Genomic DNA, 18,937 nt, shown 5'->3' on the forward strand with positions numbered 1-18,937 from the left:
CTTAGGGACCAACACCACCTCTTATTTTTGAAGTGAGGGGTGCTGGACCCAACACAGTGGTGCTCAGGGGTCATGGCTCCTGACTGTGATCAGAGATCATGGCAGTGTTCAGGGAACCATATGTGGTGCCAGGACTGAGGCAGGGTTATTTGCATGCAACGCAAGGGTCTTACCTGCTGCACTATCTCCCTGCTCCCGGGATGCACAGTTTTTGTTCTTGTTTGTTTGGGGGCCACATTGGCAATGCTCAGGGATACTCCTGGCTCTGCACTCAGGTATCCCTTCTAGAGAGCTCGAGGGACCATATGGGATTTCAGGGATCAAACCTGGGTTGGCTTCCAGCAAGGCATGCACTTTACTGCCGTATTATCTCCCCGGCCCCCAATGGAAACATATTTCTTAAATTCAGAATTGGAAGGGTCAGGGGGCTGGTTTGCCCATGCCAGGCCTCTGTCTGGTAGAGCCTCTCATGGCCCTCCATGCTCCTCTTCTAGCACTGCTGGGTGGTGCCTATAAAAATGGCAAAAGTGACTATTATGGCGCTAGAACCATAGTACAGCAAGTAGCGTGTTTGCTTTGCTTGCAGCAGGCCTGGGTTCCATCCCCAGCATCCCAGATGGTGGTCCACCAACCCCACCAGGAGTGAGCGCTGAGCTTAGAGCTAGGAATAAGTCCTAGACTCCATTGGGTATGACCCAAAAGCCAAAACAGAAACAAAGGTGACAATTAAAATGGTAAATGTGGCTTTTATTTTCTTCTTTTTTCGTTTTCATTTTTGGGCCATACCCGTTGATGCTTTGGGGTTACTCCTGGTTCTGTACTCAGGGATCATTTCTGGCAGTGCTCAGGAGATCACATGGGATGCAGAGACCAAACCCGGATGGACTCATGCAAGGCAAGTGCCCTCCCTGCTGTAGTATTGCTCCAGGCCAGTAATTGTTATTTTTCAAGGTGTGCAAAATTTTGGAAGAGCTCTCCTGTCTTAAGCCAGCGGTTTCCCACTCTCTGGTGTCATAGGGAATTGCTACAGAGACCGATGAAGTTGTCTACACACCTTCCATAGGCATGGGAAGAACCAGTGTGAACAAGAGGAATGTATCGTGTCCTGGGCAGCGGAGAACGCAGCAGGAAAGCTGGGAAGTCAGTCACATCCACCAGGAAAGTCAGCAGGGGCCAACATTACCTCCTGCGAACTTCTCAGGCCCATCCAGAAGCAGCCAGAGTGACATTATTCTAGTGACAGAGCAACATGAGGATGACAGGAAGATGAGAAAATCTTACGATTTGCTAACAACACAACAGTAAGCACATCTATATATCTGTCTCCTTTTAGAGTATCGAGACATTTGGTTAAGTTCTAAACTCTGAGTTTTGTTGAATAAAGTAAATAAAAACATGTACATGCATGTATGTATATACACGATTCATAGGTACCTACAGTTACCTACATATAAACAGGTGTACAACACACATAGATAACTAAAGTTATCTGGATTAAAGCTGTAAAAATACTTTTATCTCTCAGTTTTCTATTGAATGCAGTCTTTATTGAGGGGGAGGGCGGTATGATAGTGGTGTGGCTGGTGTGGAGAGCGAGGGAGAATCTCACTCCTAACTGCACCAGGACAAGAGGGACACTCAGGCCTGGCCTGAGCCAAGTGAGACACAGGATCATCTTAACTCTGAGAAAGTCCACGGAAAACAGCAAAATCAGAGGAGCAATACTATAATGCATCTCTTCTAGTAAAGTCTTTTATGAAAATGTTCTAAGACACAGAAAATGGTGCTGGGGAGCTGGCTGAGGGCACGCACCCCGGGGACCCCATGTGCTGCCCCTGAACACCATCACGCGCAACCACCCCCAAACACCAAAACAAAATAAAGGCAAAAGATTGATCCAGGTGGGACAACATCCCGTTTCACAGAGGACACGCACTAAAGAACGAGGAGTAAGGATGGGATTAAAAGAGGGAACTGAGCTCTGAGAAAACCAGCGCTTCGGTGTTTTTTTTTTTTTCCCTTCGAATTAGAAAACTGATCCTGTCTAAGAACATAAGCTGACGAGGTGGCATTTCTGCACCACAGTGCTGTTATCTTTGTTACTAGGAAACATTTGCACAAAAACAAGATTTCTCTCCTCTCTTGCTTCTACGCTTCCACCTAAAGGAATAATCCTCCATTATTAGCAATACACTTAATATCTCCACAGCAACTAGTATAATTGGGGTGTTGCAACCGAGGATAATGAAGTAGAAAACAAAGTAGTAGCAGGAATGTGGAAGGAAAAAATGCTTCGAAGTGATCTTGGTGGGAAAATAACGGCCTTGGGGAGGGGCTGGAAGGAAACAGGCCAAGCAGAACCCCGCTGAGGCTGCAGTCAGCTGCCATGCGGCCCGAAGACACATGTGCCACGGGGTAGGGAAGTTTCCAAAGAGGTGTGCTGGAGTAACTGTGGAAGTCTGCACCCACAGAACTCGGGGGGCAGGGAGAGGGGGGCTCGGAAATGGGCAAGAAGTCATTTGCCCATGTGACTCCCAAGGAGGTAGAGAGTCTGAGGAAAGGTCAAGTGAAGCGTAATCCTGGACGAAAAGCCTCTTAGTGACAGTACAGCCAGTAGGCAGGGTGCTTGCCCTGCACATTGCTGACCTGAGTTCGATTCCCAGCATCCCATATGATGTCCCAAGCACTGCCACGAAGGAGTGATTCCTAAGTGAAGAGCCAGGAGTAAGCATCACTGGGTGCGGCACCCAAACAAACAAACAACAGCCTCCGCCCACACAAGATAGTCAAGAGGACAGTAGATGAAACCCGGGCTCTTTCAGGCTTCCACCTGAGCCAATAGAGGTGGACAAGGCTAGTGGCAAAGCAAGACTTGTGAACTCTCAGCTCATTCATTCAGAGAACACGTACTGAGCATCCGTCACCTGCGAGGAAAGGGGGAAGAGAGGAAAACCTTCGCTCTCAAGCCCAGTTTGGAAGGAGCTTTATAGTATGGTCGTGTGGAGACAGAAAGGCAAGCTCCTGAGCACAGAGGGGACCCCGGACCCTGTGGGAGGAAAACACCCTGCAGGAGAGCCAGGGGATGGATTTACTCAGGGCTAGGTCACTCCCGACCGCACACAAGATCACCACCTAAAGGAATCCTCCGCGTTGCTAAACCCCAACGGACAAGCTGTTCTCATCTTACCCAACTCCCTGAGAGATTGCAAAAGGCCGATTACCCCACCCCGCGCTGCACACAGGACCGTAGGGGCTCTTCCTCTTCCTTCCTGCCGCCCACGTGACCTCCATTAACTCGACCCTTTTTCTTCTCTGCCTCCAGGATCTTGCCGGGTGACTTCAGTTTCCATCAAGTTACACCCACGGGCCAGCCCAACCCCTGACCACAAATCACAGAGGCCATCTGACCTCTGTGGTCATGAGGAGGAATGACGGGAGAGTCAGAGGACCCCAGGACTCCACTGGAATTCTCTTCCCCAGAGCCTACAGTTTGTTTCTGCTCTTGACCCTTTCTCTCCATGCTCCACCCAGGGACCACAGAAACCCAGTTCAAATGTACGTTGCCCCCTACCCCGCCGCCCATAAGACTGTATTGTCTGAGCCGGGAATGTTCCCTGAGCATGCCTGGTGTGGTCTAAAATAAAAAACAAACCAACAAACACATGCACAGCCTTCTCCTTTATATCTCTGTGCAAACCCGACTCCTTCCAATAAACTTTCCAGAGGGGTGAGAGCAACTTCTGGCCACTGTCTCCTCATCACAAGTTTCCATCCTTGAAGGAACTGCCCGGTCTGAACTCACCTGGTCCATGTGCAGGTTTTAGTTTTTGACACTCTCCTTGACTACTGAATCTCTTGACTCAAGGATGAAGTCTAGCACGCAGCAGACTTTAATGAAAGCCTACTAATATTAATAACAGAACTTACGGAGTTTGGGACACAGCAGGACACTGGGTGGAATGTCTTCTTGGATTTCAGAAGGAGCTAAGGAGGGCGGGGACCGAACCCGACACCTGTGCAGTGGAAGAATTTGAACAAGTCTGTACGTTAAGAAGCCTAGAAAAGACAGGAAGTTGCTGATAAGAGTAGCTTGCCCAGTGGCTAGAGAGTACCTTGCTCTGAAATGCTTCCTCTACCTTTACTTTCTCCTCACCAATACGCACTCTGCAGGGCCTTCCTCCCCTCCTCTTTCCAATACAACAGCATGAGTCAGAGGCCTGTTGGGCTGGGCACCCAGGGGGCCAGGGCACAGGAAGTTTCTGAAGCCAGACCCAAACTTACTTCCCCCCTATAGTTCCCTCCACAAGCCTTCACATTCAAAAGAGAAAAATAATTCGGCCTATATATAGTTCTCCTAAACAAAATATACATAGTTCTCCTAAACAAAATGCATCTCCTAAATATGTATTTTGAGAAGGTGGGATGCTCTCAAACAGTACTCTGTGCCGCTGAGAGACACTCCTGGTAAGGCTGGTGGTTCCATGCTTGGGACGTGCAGTGCTGGGGACCATCAGGGCCACAGCTAGCAGTGCACAGAGGACATGGGACCATCCAGCAATGCTCAGGGGACAGCTGGTGCTGGCAATGAACTAGGGTTAAGTGCAACCCCCGTAGTCTTTCCTCAGCTCCCAGATATCAGTGTTAATGAACTGCAGGTAGGAGAAGGTTCTTCATGGTTTAAGAGCTTCCAATTTTCTTAGGCTTCCATAAGGCAATCTCTACACTTTAGAAATCGCTGTAAGAACATTTATACCATCAACACATTTTTCTAACCTATTCTTCCTTAAAATAGTATGGAAAAAAAATTCCCATGTTGGCTCACATCTTACTTCTTTCGTTTAGTTTTGTTTGGGGGCCACACCCAACTCTGCTCAGGGTTGGTTTCCTCCTAGGTCTGCACTCAGGGATCACTCCAGGTAGGGCTTGGCGACCACATGGAGAATCAAGGATGGAACCCAGGTGAGAAGCACACAAGGCAGGTCCTACCCACTGTAGTAGCTCTTTGGGCCACATTTCATTTCTTAAAACAGGAAGATTATGGATGTTTTATTTCTTCAACTGATGTTATTCCTACACCATACAAAAGTCAAATCCTTAACTGATGGCTGTCACTGTCACTGTCCTCCCGTTATTCATTGATTTTCTTGAGTGGGCCCAGTAATATCTCCATTGTGATACTTGTTGTTACTGTGTTTGGCATATCGAATATGTCACAGGGGGCTTTCCAGGCTTTGCCTTGCAGGCGAGATACTCTCGGTAGCTTGCTGGGCTCTCCGAGAGGGGCAGAGGAATCAAACCCGGGTTGCCCGGGTCAGCCGCGTGCAAGGCAAACGCCCTACCCGCTGTGCTATCGCTCGAGCCAACTGATGGCATTATCTCCAAATCACCATGTAGTCTGTTATTGTAGGGTTCCTTTAAAAACAAAGACAAATCCTTCCTTTATGATCATTCTTACTGGGTTCATAGTTGTTTTATTTGGGCGGGAGGCAGAGAGATCACATCTTACGGTGCTAGGGGCTATGCCAGTGTTGGTGCTCAAAGTCACTCCCAGCAGTGCTCAGGGGACTATGTGGTGCTGAGTACCAAACCCAGGCCTCCTTCATACCAAACCCAGGCCTCCTTCATGCAAAGCATGCACTTCAGCCCTGGAGCCACCCCCGGCCCAGTTTTACTCTTTTCTATTTTAGTAACCGACACACTGACTCCAACAAATTGTGTGTGCCAGGGGCCTACTGGCATTGACAACAGGTGAAGGACTACCCTGACACAATCAAGGACGTGAACTCATATTTGTCGAGTTGGCTGCAGTCTGTCAGGCCTTCGTCTAGGCGAGTGCTCACTCTCAGAGAACTCACGGTAGCGTTGCTGCTAGCCAAGCAGAACAAAGGCAGGCTGAGAGAAACCGGAAGGGAATCCGAGTGGCCCCAATACAGGTGGTCAGATGAGCAGTGCCTCCCGCCCCTCAGTGCTCTCTCTGACCCCGGCACACAGCACTGGGCGTGCACACATTCCTCTCTGCTACGCTGCTGGGAACCTTCCAGGTCACTCTAGGGCTCCCGAAACTTAGGAAGACTTCCTTTCGAATTTATGCTGAAACCATGCTACTGCCAATTTAAATATTTGCCAGGGACGGAAATATATAGAATTATCAGAAATTAACTCCCTCCACCCCAAAGGGGTTCATAAAACAGCCCTCCCAGGGCAAACACTTGCTCCCCCTGCTGTGCTCATGACAATCAACCCTGAGACCAAGCCATCTCTCCAGGGCTGGCCCAGGGAGCAAATCTAAACACAGACTGTTCTAATTCTCCCTGGCTTGGTTTCCTGTTGCTGCTGTACAAGTTACTGCGTATTGAGTGGCTTAAAACAACACAAATAAATTTTCTTGCAGTTCCCAAGTCAGAGTGACAAAATGGCTCTCTCTGGGCTCAGACCGAGGCCGCTGGCTGCAGCCCTTCTGGAAGGCCTTGGGCAGATCTGCTTTCCTTGGAGACGGCACTGCACTGCCCAGGGTTGCTGGCTTAGCCCTCGCCCGCTCCCTTCCTTGTGAGTTAAAGTGATTGGAGTCGATTGCCCGTGAATTCCAGAAGCTTCCTAAGAAGGCTCCAAGGAGTGGCCGTGAGCTGCAAGGTTGAGAGCCGCCGCCACACGGCCCACTCGGGATGTGTGCGAGGAACACCACATCCCAGAAGATGCCGTGCAGAGCCTCAAACTGAACTACCAATAACTGTAAAAACAAGGTTCTTTAATTAAATAAAAAGACTTTCTTGAATTAAAAAAAAATTTTAAAAATCACGATCCCCGATGCCTGCTGCATGGGGCTTCTCAGGGAGGCCCCAAGACCCTTCCTGGGCACAGCTGACTTCCCAGGCTGGCGTCTGCTCAGCACGTGTTCAGTCCGGCGACGCCCCCAGCCCTGGGCACTGTTTCCCATAGGGGAGAGAGAACAGGCGTATCAGCCGTGAGGATGGCTTCAGACCCAGGGAGCCTTCCTTGGGTCGTCTGCTAAGTTCTGAGCAGCCGGCAGGAACGGTCAACCTTTCAGTCAGCAAACACTCAAGGAGCTCACTGTGCGCCAGGATACATCTGGGGGGAGTTTAGAAATGCTGCTCATTGACTCCTAAAACACAGTTACATGGGCTGTGTCTGTTTCCAGAATCCCTCCCGGGAACCCACAGAGGAGACAGATTTGGTCCCAGGCAGGCTTGTCCCGGCACAGACAGCTGTGAAAGGAAACCGCGCACCCCTGCACGGCATCACGGCAGGAGGACCCAGGTCGGGGGCTACAGCTGGGTCACGTCTCTGGAGGCTGAAAGACGAGAGACACCTCATTTTCTATTCGGTCTATGGGACACTCAGCTTGAAGGGTTCCGAGGGCTCGCGGGCCTGATGGTGCATCCTAGACCCGGTGCGCACGTGGGTGCAGGAACCCAGGTCACCCCACCCGCACCTTTCTGGCTCCCAAAGAACCACAGGAAGCAAAGCACCTGTTCCTGCCCTCCCCGACCAGCACACTCAGCTCCGCCAGTTTGGGGGCGCTGGGCTTTTCTCCTATGAAGAGCAGCTTGTACGCTGGGGTGTCTGAGGGTTCTCATTACTGAGATGAGGGAAGACAGGCTCAGGACCAGCCCCTCTCCTCATCCCTACCCCCTCCCTGACACACACACATACCCAACCCCCCCTCCCAGATCTGATGCGAATCCCCAGAACCCGAGTCTGATACACAGAGAAGGGGAAGGAGGGAGCAGCTGGGCTTAAGATACAGATGCTGGAAGTGGGACAGGGAAGAGACCAGAGGCAGAGTTGGCATTGTTTAAGAAAACTCAAATGGGGCCAGGACAGGCCTGAGGGGTAGGCCATGCGCCTGGCCGGTGGGGCACCTGGGTTTGATCCCTGGCATGCATACCGGGCCTGGAATGATCCAGGAGCCTCCAGGTGTGTCTGAGTCCCCACTGTCCCCTGCACTGCTGAATGTGGCCCCATCACAGCAATGACAAACACTCAGAGCAGTTTCCCCCTTTGACATGGGTGCAACAGAAAAGGCCTCTCCTTGCGGATTCTCAAAGCCTCACAGAGAAGGAAGGTGACACAGCCCAGGATTTCTAGAAAGGTCTGGAGCCTGCAGGCACTTTGGTTTTAGCCCGGAGAGACCCATTGTGTCATTCTGACTTGCAGAATTGTAAGAAAAATTCATGTGTTGTCTTAAGCCACTGTGTTTGTAGTAACTTCTACAGGTGAAGCTTATAGGCAAAATGTGAGGGTTCTTCTGAGCCCTGAAACCATAGGCTTGAGTCACCTAATACGGTCAACACTGTTTGGTTCCTGCTTCACAGCTTGGTGATGGAGGCACCTTTGAGGAAGCTGCTGTGGTTCCTGGGGGGGTGAGTGAGGGCGCTTGGGGCTTACAGCATTGGTGACAACTCCTGACACCTAAAGGCACACAGACCCAAGAGCCTCCCTGGGAGGGGCTGGAGAATACAGACCGCCCAAGCCTGCCCTCTTCCTGCAGCCAGGGACAGCCCAGGAGCCTAAGGATGCAGGAGGCATGAGCGTCCCCTCCCCCCTCCCACTCTGTGGCCTGTGCCTTCCTTCCCCAGAGTCCTGGCCCTGCATAGCAGGGAGAACAGCCTCCATTCGGCCGGACCCTGGAGAGCAGGATCCGATCCTGGCCTGCTTCAGTCGTGCTCCTACGGAGCTTGGAGCGCCCACAGGAGGGATGGACTCTCTTTCAAGCACAGGGTTCCCTTCTACCATGAGTCTTGGCAGGAGTTTCTGCTTCTGCTACTCAGAGCACCCCCTGCCCTGCCTCAGAGTCCATGAGCTAAGTGGTCCTTGACCGAAAACCATCCTCCATCACCCGGCCCCTGCATGAAAACTCAAGCCTCCACCTGCCCTTCTTTCACTCCTGGGGGGGGGGGGGGTGACAGACACAATCACTAGCTCAGCCCCTTCCCCTCCAGCAGAGGCTATGAGGAGGCGCCTTCCAAGGGTTCTCCAGCTCAGTGACCCTATTCCCAGTGGACTGGCATTAGGAGAGGGGGCCCTGCACACTCTCTTTCTTCCTACCTGGCTCTCCCTCTGGCACGCTTTCTCCTCCCTTAGTCCCTGCCAGCTTTTCACCCCGAATCTTGTATGTCTTTATTGAATCACCCAACTGGAAACAGGCGATCCAGTTCTAGAGACAGACATTCACTCACACACACCCCAACTTCTACAATGCAGGTACTTCCAGTGCCCCTTGGTCAGCCATCTGGCTTGACTCAGAGGAGCGCACATCCTTGGCGCACACAGACCTATCAGGTGAAAAGAGCCAGGTATGACAGGGGTGTCTGGAAGCCCTCTTTATTTTGCCCTGACGTTTGGGCAGTGCTCTGTCCCCAAGGAAATGGACACTGTATGACAGTGAGGGGAGCACCATGCACCCTAGGGCTTTTCAGAGTCACCCAGGTGACTTGGAGCAGCCGCCCTCCTCTGATTCAGTGACTCTGACCTGGGTGCCTGTCACCCCACACCCATTCATCTTTTAACTATTTCCAGAGGTGGTTTCTCTTACTATTTTTATAGGGTAAAAGTGTAGTGAAGGAAAACAAATGAATAGAAGACAATCCAGTGAATGCTGCTACTTTTTTTTTTTTAAGTCTAAGAAAGTGCACCTGTTTGGAAAGCTCAGAGTAGCACTATGATGCAAAGAATTTTAAGGGAAACCAAATACAGAATCCACCCCCATGCCATGACAGACTAGATGAAATAGTAGTGTCAACAAACTCAAAGGAATACTACTCTGCTGTGAGCAAAAAATGAAATCAAATCATTCTTGGGACAAAATAGACGATTCCTGAGGTGAAAGAAATAAGGAAGTGAAAGAATTATCAGATGTTTCCATTTATTGGTGGAATATAAGTAACTACAGCAAGAGACGTGGCAAGGAAGTAAAACAAACTCCTTGGAATAGTGGAAACTATGGTGGTTCACAAAGGGTAAGGTGGGGGTGTGGCAGGATAGAGGAATCTTTCCGATGACAGAATGGCACTGGAATTTTGGTGATGGGTGGTGAATCATCTACACATACGGAGGTATTAACTATACTTTTAAATCCTTTAGTGTTGCAAACTGATCATTTTTAAATGATACTTAAAAAAAGAATTCTAATATTATTTTAATTATAAGCATATCACCTAACTAGGTAGGGTCTGACATCTGGAAAAACATCAATCGACAAATAACTTAGCTTGTTCATACTGTAATTCTTTTTCTTGACTCATTTATTAATTTTGGTATTTGGGCCACACTCAGCAATGCTCAGGTCTTACTCCTGGCTCTGTGCTCAGGGGATCACATGGGGTACCAGGGATTGAACCTGGGTTGGCAGCATGCAAGCAAGCACTCTACCCTCCAAAGTATCTCTACAGCCCCTTATACATTCATTCCATATGCTATTTCTTCAAATTTTGCTTGGAACTTTAGGTCACTCTAAGAAATGAATAAGTTGACGTGATCTGGGTTTCTGACAGAAGAAGCTGTACATGGCAACATCCTTTATCAAAAGCATCAAGATAAAATAACTCGCTTTGGAAGTGAAAATATAAACCCAAAGCAAAACTTAAAATTTGACTCAGAACAGAAAAGAGAGTATATTAAAGAATTAAAGATTTTGCTTTTGTCTGGGTTTTTGTTGTTGCTGGTGGTGTTGTTTTGCAGTGCCTGGGCCCCATCCATGCAAGATATGTGCCCCACAGCTAATCCAATTGCCTTGCCAAACTTTACTAGTGGCAGGGTCCTTGGCCTGCATGTTCGAGACCCTGGCTCATTTCCTAGTACCACATGCCCCCCCCCACACACACAAATCAAACTTGAGATACTAAAATAAAAAAATGCTTTAAACTTACAACAAAAATTAGCCAATGGAAATGTCTTCCACTTTCACTAATCAAGAAATGTCCCATCAATTATATATTTTTCAAGAAACCGTCACAAATGTGCATAGCTAGAAGTAACCTATTTAAAACGGAAGATTATTCTAGACCATGTGATAAGTCTATTAGAGGCAATACCTGAACATTTTAATTTGTCTAGTCTATTGGGCAAACCACAGAAGTAGAATTTCTTTCAGAGAGCTGTCTTGCAAAATTAGCTCTATTCCATTCTACTCTTTACCAAGAAAGAAGTTTAGCTTTATAGCTAATAATAGTAGTAGTACAAATACCAATAGTTCCTCAGGAAAGCCTGTGTGTTCCACTGCCATAGACAAATCAATCCCTTATGTAAGGAGAATGTGGGTCCGATTGCTGAAAACTCTTAGGACAAGCACTAAAGGGACACAGGAATTAAAGTTCTTAAATTTTAAAGAGAAAGAAGAAAGTCTTCTAATTTTGAATATTTTAAAAACATCTAAATTAAATATCATAATTCACTTTTAAAATCCAAAATAACTAAAATAGTCACGGAAATGCATTCAAGTATAGCTGGCTGGAAAGATATTTAATGCGGAGTTTCTTCAAATAGTGAAAACTGGAAATGGACTGTCTTAAGACAGGGGATTACTTATGGCGGACGGCAATCACAGCAGAAAATCGTGAAAGAACCTGCATCAGAGTGTGCCAGTGACATATACAGATGTTGATACTGGGAACTTTTTTTTAAAGTTAAGAATAGCATGTAAAGAGTGAACCCAGTTCTGTTTTGTCTGCAGGGTATGGGGTCCCAGAGATCAAACTGGGCCTCAGGACATCATATGCACAGAACATGCTCCCTACCACTCAGCTACAACCCCAGGCCTGAATCAGATTTGAAAATAAATAAATAAATAAACCTTTCTAGATTTTCGGGGGAATCACACTCAGGCCTTACTCCTGGTTCTGCACTCCTGGCAGGAACTGGGGGACCATTTGGGGTGCCAGGGATCAAACCCAGGTCAGTCTCGTGTAAGGCAAGAACCCTACCTGCTATATTATCACTCTAACCTGGAAGAAAAACCCCCCCAAACCAAAAATTTTCTAAATGTGTGACTTCAGGAAAGTGACCTCATTTCTATAAATCAGTTTTCTCCTCCACAAAACAGAAAATAATACAATACCTATCACATAGGATTAGAGTGAGGATAACGAAAGATTCTACATAAAACAGCAACTGGCACATTACCTGGCCCAAGAAAAGTAATACATGTTAACTCTTTTTGTTGTAAGTGAAATTTTTTTGAGATCATAAAGTTATATTCTGAGAGGTAGCTGATCTGTCTAACCTGAACTTCTACAAGTAACATATTACTTATAACAAAATAAAAATTAATAAGTCAGACTATTTGTCCATAAATTATTCTCTTAAAAATGTGGGGGCCGGGACTGGAGAGATAGCACAGCGGGTAGGGTGTTTGCCTTGCACGCAGCTGACCCGGGTTTGATTCCCAGCATCCCATATGGTCCCCTGAGAACCGCCAGGAGTAACTCCTGAGTGCAGAGCCAGGAGTAACCCCTGTGCATCACCGGGTGTGACCCAAAAAGAAAAAAAGGTAGGGGCTGATGAGATAGTGAGAGAGTGGGTGTTTGCTTTGCTGTGGCTGATCCGGGTCACCCCAGCACCCATGGTTTCCTGCACGCCTCTAGGAGTAAACCCTGAGGGCATAAGCCAGGTGTGTCTCCAAAGTGAAAAGAACAGCAACAAAAATGTACCGTAGTCTTTGGTGACTGAAAATAAACCTTGGTTGAGATGAACTTACCCTTTAGAGTTAATTTAAACAAAGCTGCTCTGAAACATTCAAGCGAAGGTCTAAGTCAGCCTACAACATTCTTATTGTAGATTCCTACAACTGAGCTGGGTAAGAATGGCTGAGCCACAACCCAAGACCCTTTAGGAAGCAACTAGCTTTGGAAAAATCAGTGGAAAGTGGCCTAAGGTAATCTGATCATTTTTGGTTTCCTGAAAGCTCCCTATCCACTGCTTTTTACACTCTTATACTCTGAGCCTATAGACTTTCTCCACCGGAGTGTTTGCCTGGGGCAAACGCTGTCTTTTAGTGTGAGAGCATCCAGCATAGCCACTGGAATACAGTAGTCACTCACTAAATAAACCATCAATAGTTCAACAAATTAGATAGATCTTTTAAGTTAGATCAGGATAGAGGTTGACCATCACCCCAGAGGAGAATCATGTCAAAATGAATAGGCAACTCTTAGGGCTGAACAGATAGCACTTGGGTCGGTCATTTGCCTTGCATGTGGTCCAGGTTTGCTCCCTGGCATCTCAATGGTCCCCCAAGCACTACTAGGAGTTGAGTACCAAATACAGAGACAGGAGTGGCCTCAGAGACAGGAGTGACCTCTGAGCACTGCTGAGTATGACTCCCCTCCAATAAAAATTAAACAAAATAAAAGCAAACAAGCCTCTCACTTCGAAGTATCACATCTTGGGGCTCAGCGACAATACAGCAAGTAAGACACTTGCCTTGCACCTGGTCAACCTGGGCTCGAGCTGCCACATCCCATATAGTCCCCTCAGCCCGAATCATTCCTGGTGGGGCTGAGCCAGGAGTAAATCCTGAGCACCTGTGTGTGGGGCCCAAAAAACAAAAACAAAGTATAACTTTTTGAGCAGGTAGATAACTAGTTTGCCTACAATGACCTCAGTTCAACGCCCACCAGGAGTGGCCCCTGAGCACAGAGCCAAGAATAAGCCTGCTGAGTGGGTCTCAAAACTAAAACAAAGAAACAGAATACAAACCAAAACTATCGCTTCCTTTAAAACCACAAGTCAACCCTGGTTCAATCTCTAGTACCCCATGTGCTCCTCTGAGCCCTGCCAGGAGAGATCCCTGGGCATAGCCGGATGCAGCCCCCAAAACAAGCAGATTGAAAGTTCTCGTTTGTATGTTAACTCCCTAGGGGTCTCCCTATACTTTGTTTCATTCCCACAAGAATCCAGCCAGTAACCGGCGAGAATGTCCCTGGCTCCTGGTTTCAGGTTGACCAGGTCCTGCTGCCCATGATCTCCCAGATCACCTCGTGGAAAACCTCCCCCAACCTTTGACCCTAAACAAGGTTGTTATGGATAAGACAACAACAAATATGAAACAAACTGCAAGCACAACTGTAGATAAAGTACACCGCAAAGACAATGAACAGAACCGACAGAGCCAAGCCCACTATGCTTCCCAATATTTCCTAGGGCTTTTATAAAATTCCAGAGGAGAAAAAGTGACCAGGGGCAGCGGCTCCGAGGCGGCCAGTTCTACCTGGCAGGTTCATAAGTCAACCAGCTTAACTTCAAAAATGAAACCAAAGAAACCAAATTAAACATTAACTTCTCTTAAAAAAAAATAAGAAGAAGAAGATGAAAAAGAAGAAGAAAACAACAACAACATTTCAGCCAAGAGACTTTCCTGAAGTCAGACTAACAACAATCCAGGGAAAGACTGACCACAGGGAAACCTGGCCTGGTCTTGAAGGCGAGGCGGAGGGGGAGCGTCTGCCGCACACTTGGTCTTCCTGGACCTCCGGATCTGTCACCTGTCATATGGGGCCCCTGCTCTGTTTACCCGGAGCGTGTTGCCCTATGCCTGCGGGGTCCCACTGATACGTCCCCTTCGCGGCGGGCATCACCAGGCGTTCGTTCACCCTGCAGGTGGGCGCAGCCCCGGGCTCCCACGAGGCCAGCTGGGACACACACTTGCTCAGGGACACGCGAACGCTCGAGCTAGTCCGGGCTCCCGTCCGCGTTCCCCAGCGCACCCGCCGCGCACGCACAGTGCCACCCGGACCGCCGACCGTGGGCCCGAGAACCCACCCCCCCGCCCCCCGACCGCGACTGGGCGCCCAGGAAAAGTTCGGCTTGCCGCGGAGATCGCGCCCGAAGGTGGCAGCGCGCCGACGCCGCGACAGCTCCGTGGGAAAAGGGTTTTCGGGTCATCCCGGCGCGGACCGGGGGAGCCAGCGCGCGGGGCCGGCGGCGGGGCCCCCGCGCGCGCTCGCGGGACCCCGGGTTCGGCCGGGGACGGCCCCCGCGCGTCTCTGGACGCCCCTCCCCGGCCTCCCGCAGGGCGCCGTCCCCGGCCCCGGCGCCGTCCCCGCCCCGGCCCCGCGACAGCCCGCCGCGTCCCCTAGCAGCCCGCGCCCACTTACCCGGAGCGGGTCCGAATGAATGAGGCGCGCAGAGCGCCGGGCGCCGCACACGCATCCCGGGGCCGGCGGGTAGGGATGCGGCGGGCCGGGGCGGGGCGGGCGCCGGACCCGAGCCACGTCCGCCGCGCTCCACCTTCCCGCCGCGCCCCGCCCGCCCCGCGCCCGCTGCGGCGGCCGAGGGCGGGTCCGCGCGCCTGACATCACTCCCGCCCGCACGCCGTGACTCACCGCCGCCCGGCCCCAACTTCTCGGGGGCCGCGCCCGGAAACTTGCCAGGGCCGGGCCGGGACCCTCACCCCCACGCCGCCCCCGCCACCCCTCGGACCCCCAGCGCCCCGCCGCGGGCCCGCTTGGCCCGGGAGAAGAGAGCGTCACCCCAAGAAACGGCGCCCCGAAGCCGGCCCCTCCCGGGGAAGGCTCCTGGTGGGGGTGCTCCCCGGGTGGGTGTCTAGCTCCCAGGGTGGGCGTGCTCCAGCGGGGTGACCCCCTGGAACAGGCGCGACGCCGCGTTGCGGGGCTCTGCCATTCATGCATCTGCTGGGCAGTTTCCGAAGTGGACGAGGGGTAACCTCAGAGGCTGACCAGGATGAATCAGGGGGAACTGGGCCAAATACGTATTGAACTTCATCGACAGAGATGTTTCAGGTGCCTTTCTACTTCCGGACAGGGTAATTGCGTTTAGCATTTGCACTGGTTTCTGGGTGATTCTATAGCATCAAGAAAAACCATGCTGGGGGCGGAGCTATGGGACAAGCGTTTTGCCTTGCTCGAGGCCGATGGGTTCAAACCCTGGCATCCCTGACGGCTCCTCAAGCCCGTCAGCAGTGACTCCTGAGCGCAAAGCAAGGAATATGTCCTGGCACTGTCGAGTGTGTCACCCGAACCAATCCACCTCCCGACCCCCCACCCCCAAAAAAAAAGAAAGGAAAAAATATCCAGTGGTATCTTTGAATGTCACCTATAGATCCTGGAGGCAGAACAATCATTTGTCTATGATAATTAAGCTCTACCTGTGATAACAAAAAATACACGGGAAAGAACAAACACGCAGGGCAGCGGAAACAGTTGTAAGGTGTGGTCACTTCAAAGTTTCCCCAAACAAAAATGCATCTGAAATTAATCAAAGACCTAACACTGTTGTCTGGAAAACACACTCTTTCAGAGGTCAGAGAAAAGTAAGAATCCCAACCAGAACACCAATTGGAATTTATTTTCCTTGGGTTTATTTTTTCCTTTTCAGTAGGAGTTCCTATTCAATTTTACAAACCCAGGCATTTTGCCCAGAAGGCAAGAGCAAATGGAATGGTTTGCTGGGATGCAGTCAAAGTAAATGGAAATCCAAACCGACCATTTCAGACCCCACAGATCTGAGTAAAAGGTTGGGTGTCTCGAGCACAGGTAAGAGAGCAACCAGGCATGAATGGCAAGTTGGGTGGATGGTCCCCTTCCTCCCTACTCTATGACCAAATACACGGGCATCGTGGAAGCAGCTCCAAGTAAGGGGCCATACCTGACAGTGCCCAGGGGCTACTTTTGGGGGTACTCAGGGCACCATACCCGAGCGCTGGGAATCAGATGGGGTTGGCCACATGCAAGACAAACACCCTAATCCCTGAACTGTTTCTTCAGCCCCTATAAAGGAAGATTTTAAACAATGACTCTCCAATGATGTGGGCTTCAGGGTATATGTACATGGTTGAAGTAAAAGGCTCAAAACCAAGCCTGCCAGGCTTCTCATTCATGCCGGGAAAGTGGTTGTCTGGGCAAGACATTGTTTAATGGGTCATTTTGAAATTGTAGTTACTATTATGCCTTAGTTTAAATGTTGTAAAAGGAATAATTAGGTTATTTTTTATTAAACCACTTAAATGCCCTCCAGTAAATGTCATAGTCTAATGGGAGTTAAATTGGATGAAGAGTCTCTATTCTACACAACATATGAGAAAACAAATGTCATTGGAATTTCTGTTTTGAAAAATAGTTACTTTTTATCTCACAGAGGATATTTCTATTCTTCCTTTCTTTTAATCACTTTCCCTCCCTCCCCCCTTTTCTTTCTTTTATCCTTCTTATCTTCCCCTTTCCCTTCTTCCTTCCTTCCTTCCTTCCTTCCTTCCTTCCTTCCTTTCTTCCCTCCCTACCTCCCTCCCTTCTTTCCTTCCTCCCTTCCTCCCTTCCTCCCTTCCTTCCTTCCTTCCTTCCTTCCTTCCTTCCTTCCTTCCTTCCTTCCTCCCTTCCTTCCTTCCTTCCTTCCTTCCTTCCTTCCTTCCTTCCTTCCTTCCATCTCTTCTTGTTCTTACAATGTTTCAAAGTTTATCCAGTTCCTGACTGGTTCGTGTTCCAAAAATACTAAAGTACCAAATGCGCTAAAGTCCAATAGGTGTGTTCTTGGCCATTTCTTTTCCTAAACCGGTTTTACAGTTCTTTCTTTGGTGTGATAACCATACTAATTAAGTCAGGAAACATAAATCTAAACTATTCTCATAGTAACTCTTGCTCTGGGCAAACTGAGTTACTTGACTTGCAGGCAACTGTTTCCTTTGGGGGAGGGCATGGGGGCGGTGCTTGGGAATAACACTGTCAATATTGAGTTTGCACCTTGTGCCTGCCCGTATCCTTTTCATCATGTGCATCCTCTAAATAATGACTTAGCACAGGGAGAACGTGCTTTTCTTTTACAGAAGTTGCATAAGGATATGATTGCAGCATTGTTTATCGTTTCCCCAGGAGCCAATGGGATGCCTATCATGTAATTACTGAGAGTGAAATAAAGAAGTGGATAGATAGGATCTGGGAGTGTGGCCCCCAGGAAAAGCCCCTCCCTGCATGCATGAGACCTGGAGTTTGATCACTGGGATCCAACATTCCTGGTGTGATCCCCATCACGGCCCCAGGGACTCGGACCTCAAGGCGACCAAGTGTGCAAGCACCAAAACCGAGTCTGTGAGACCCCTGATCACCACAAAAAATAACAACAAACTGACACGAGCCACATCAACAGGCCCAGCTCCACCTCCTGAGACTCTGCTTGGCCCCCATTCCTCCAGGCCCCGCGCTACCCCTCCTGAGCTACGGGGCTGCATCAAACCCCATACTGCTTCTAGTTACACTTCCTGTTGCTGGGTGAAGACGGGCAGGGAAGGAAAAGAGCAGCTCCCAGCCTAACCCCTCGGAGACTCCCGGGGGGCCTAACTACAAAGACTGGACCTCAGCACAGCAAGAGCACAGTAAAACCAAGAGGGAAGACCAAGTTCAGTTAGTGGAAACAATAAAACTCAATAGGCTCAATGAGCACTAATCAGCTCTGTAAATTCTCAGAGAACAATGTTAGTGGCACCATGGTGGTGATGCTTAATGACTGCAAAGAAACAATGGCACAGATAGCCAGCAAAGCACAAGAAAGTATGAGAGGGGCTGGAGGAGGTAGGGCATTTGCCTTGTACCTGTCCCATCTGGGTTTGAACTCCAGCATCCCATATGATCCCCTGAGCACCTCCAGGAGTAGTTCCTGAGAACAGAGCTGGGAGTAACTACTGAGCATCACAGGGTGTGCCCCCCACCAAAAAGGAGAGAGGGAGAGAAAGAAAGATATGTGAGCCAAAATGAGAAAACTACAAGCAGAAATGACAGAAATGAAGAGTATAATATGTGATATTTAAAGACTCAATAGAAGCTAAGAGCTGCAGAATAACAGCAGCTAAGAAAAAGATGAGCTCCAAGATAAAATGAAGGAAACCTCTAGAAAACAATAGCTCAAAAAATTTTTAAAGGCTGAAATAAAATGAACAGTACCCCAGAGAACTATGATTGAGTTCACGAGAAACAAT

The 18,937-nt window shown here is 49.3% G+C and overlaps 1 protein-coding gene across 1 annotated transcript in view; it reads right to left on the reverse strand.

Annotated features, from left to right (window-relative positions):
• The window catches only part of SGMS2 (sphingomyelin synthase 2), a 76,803-nt gene extending 61,560 nt beyond the window's left edge, over window positions 1–15,243 (reverse strand). Inside the window, exon 1 of the mRNA XM_056114364.1 lies at window positions 15,111–15,243. The gene's annotated coding sequence lies outside the window, so the exon portion shown is untranslated. The remainder of the gene's footprint in view (window positions 1–15,110) is intronic.
• Window positions 15,244–18,937: the final 3,694 nt, after the last annotated feature.

Source organism: Sorex fumeus, unplaced genomic scaffold (genome assembly GCF_029834395.1).
Source record: "Sorex fumeus unplaced genomic scaffold, SorFum_2.1 ptg000024l, whole genome shotgun sequence".
NCBI classification, from domain to species: Eukaryota; Metazoa; Chordata; class Mammalia; order Eulipotyphla; family Soricidae; genus Sorex; species Sorex fumeus.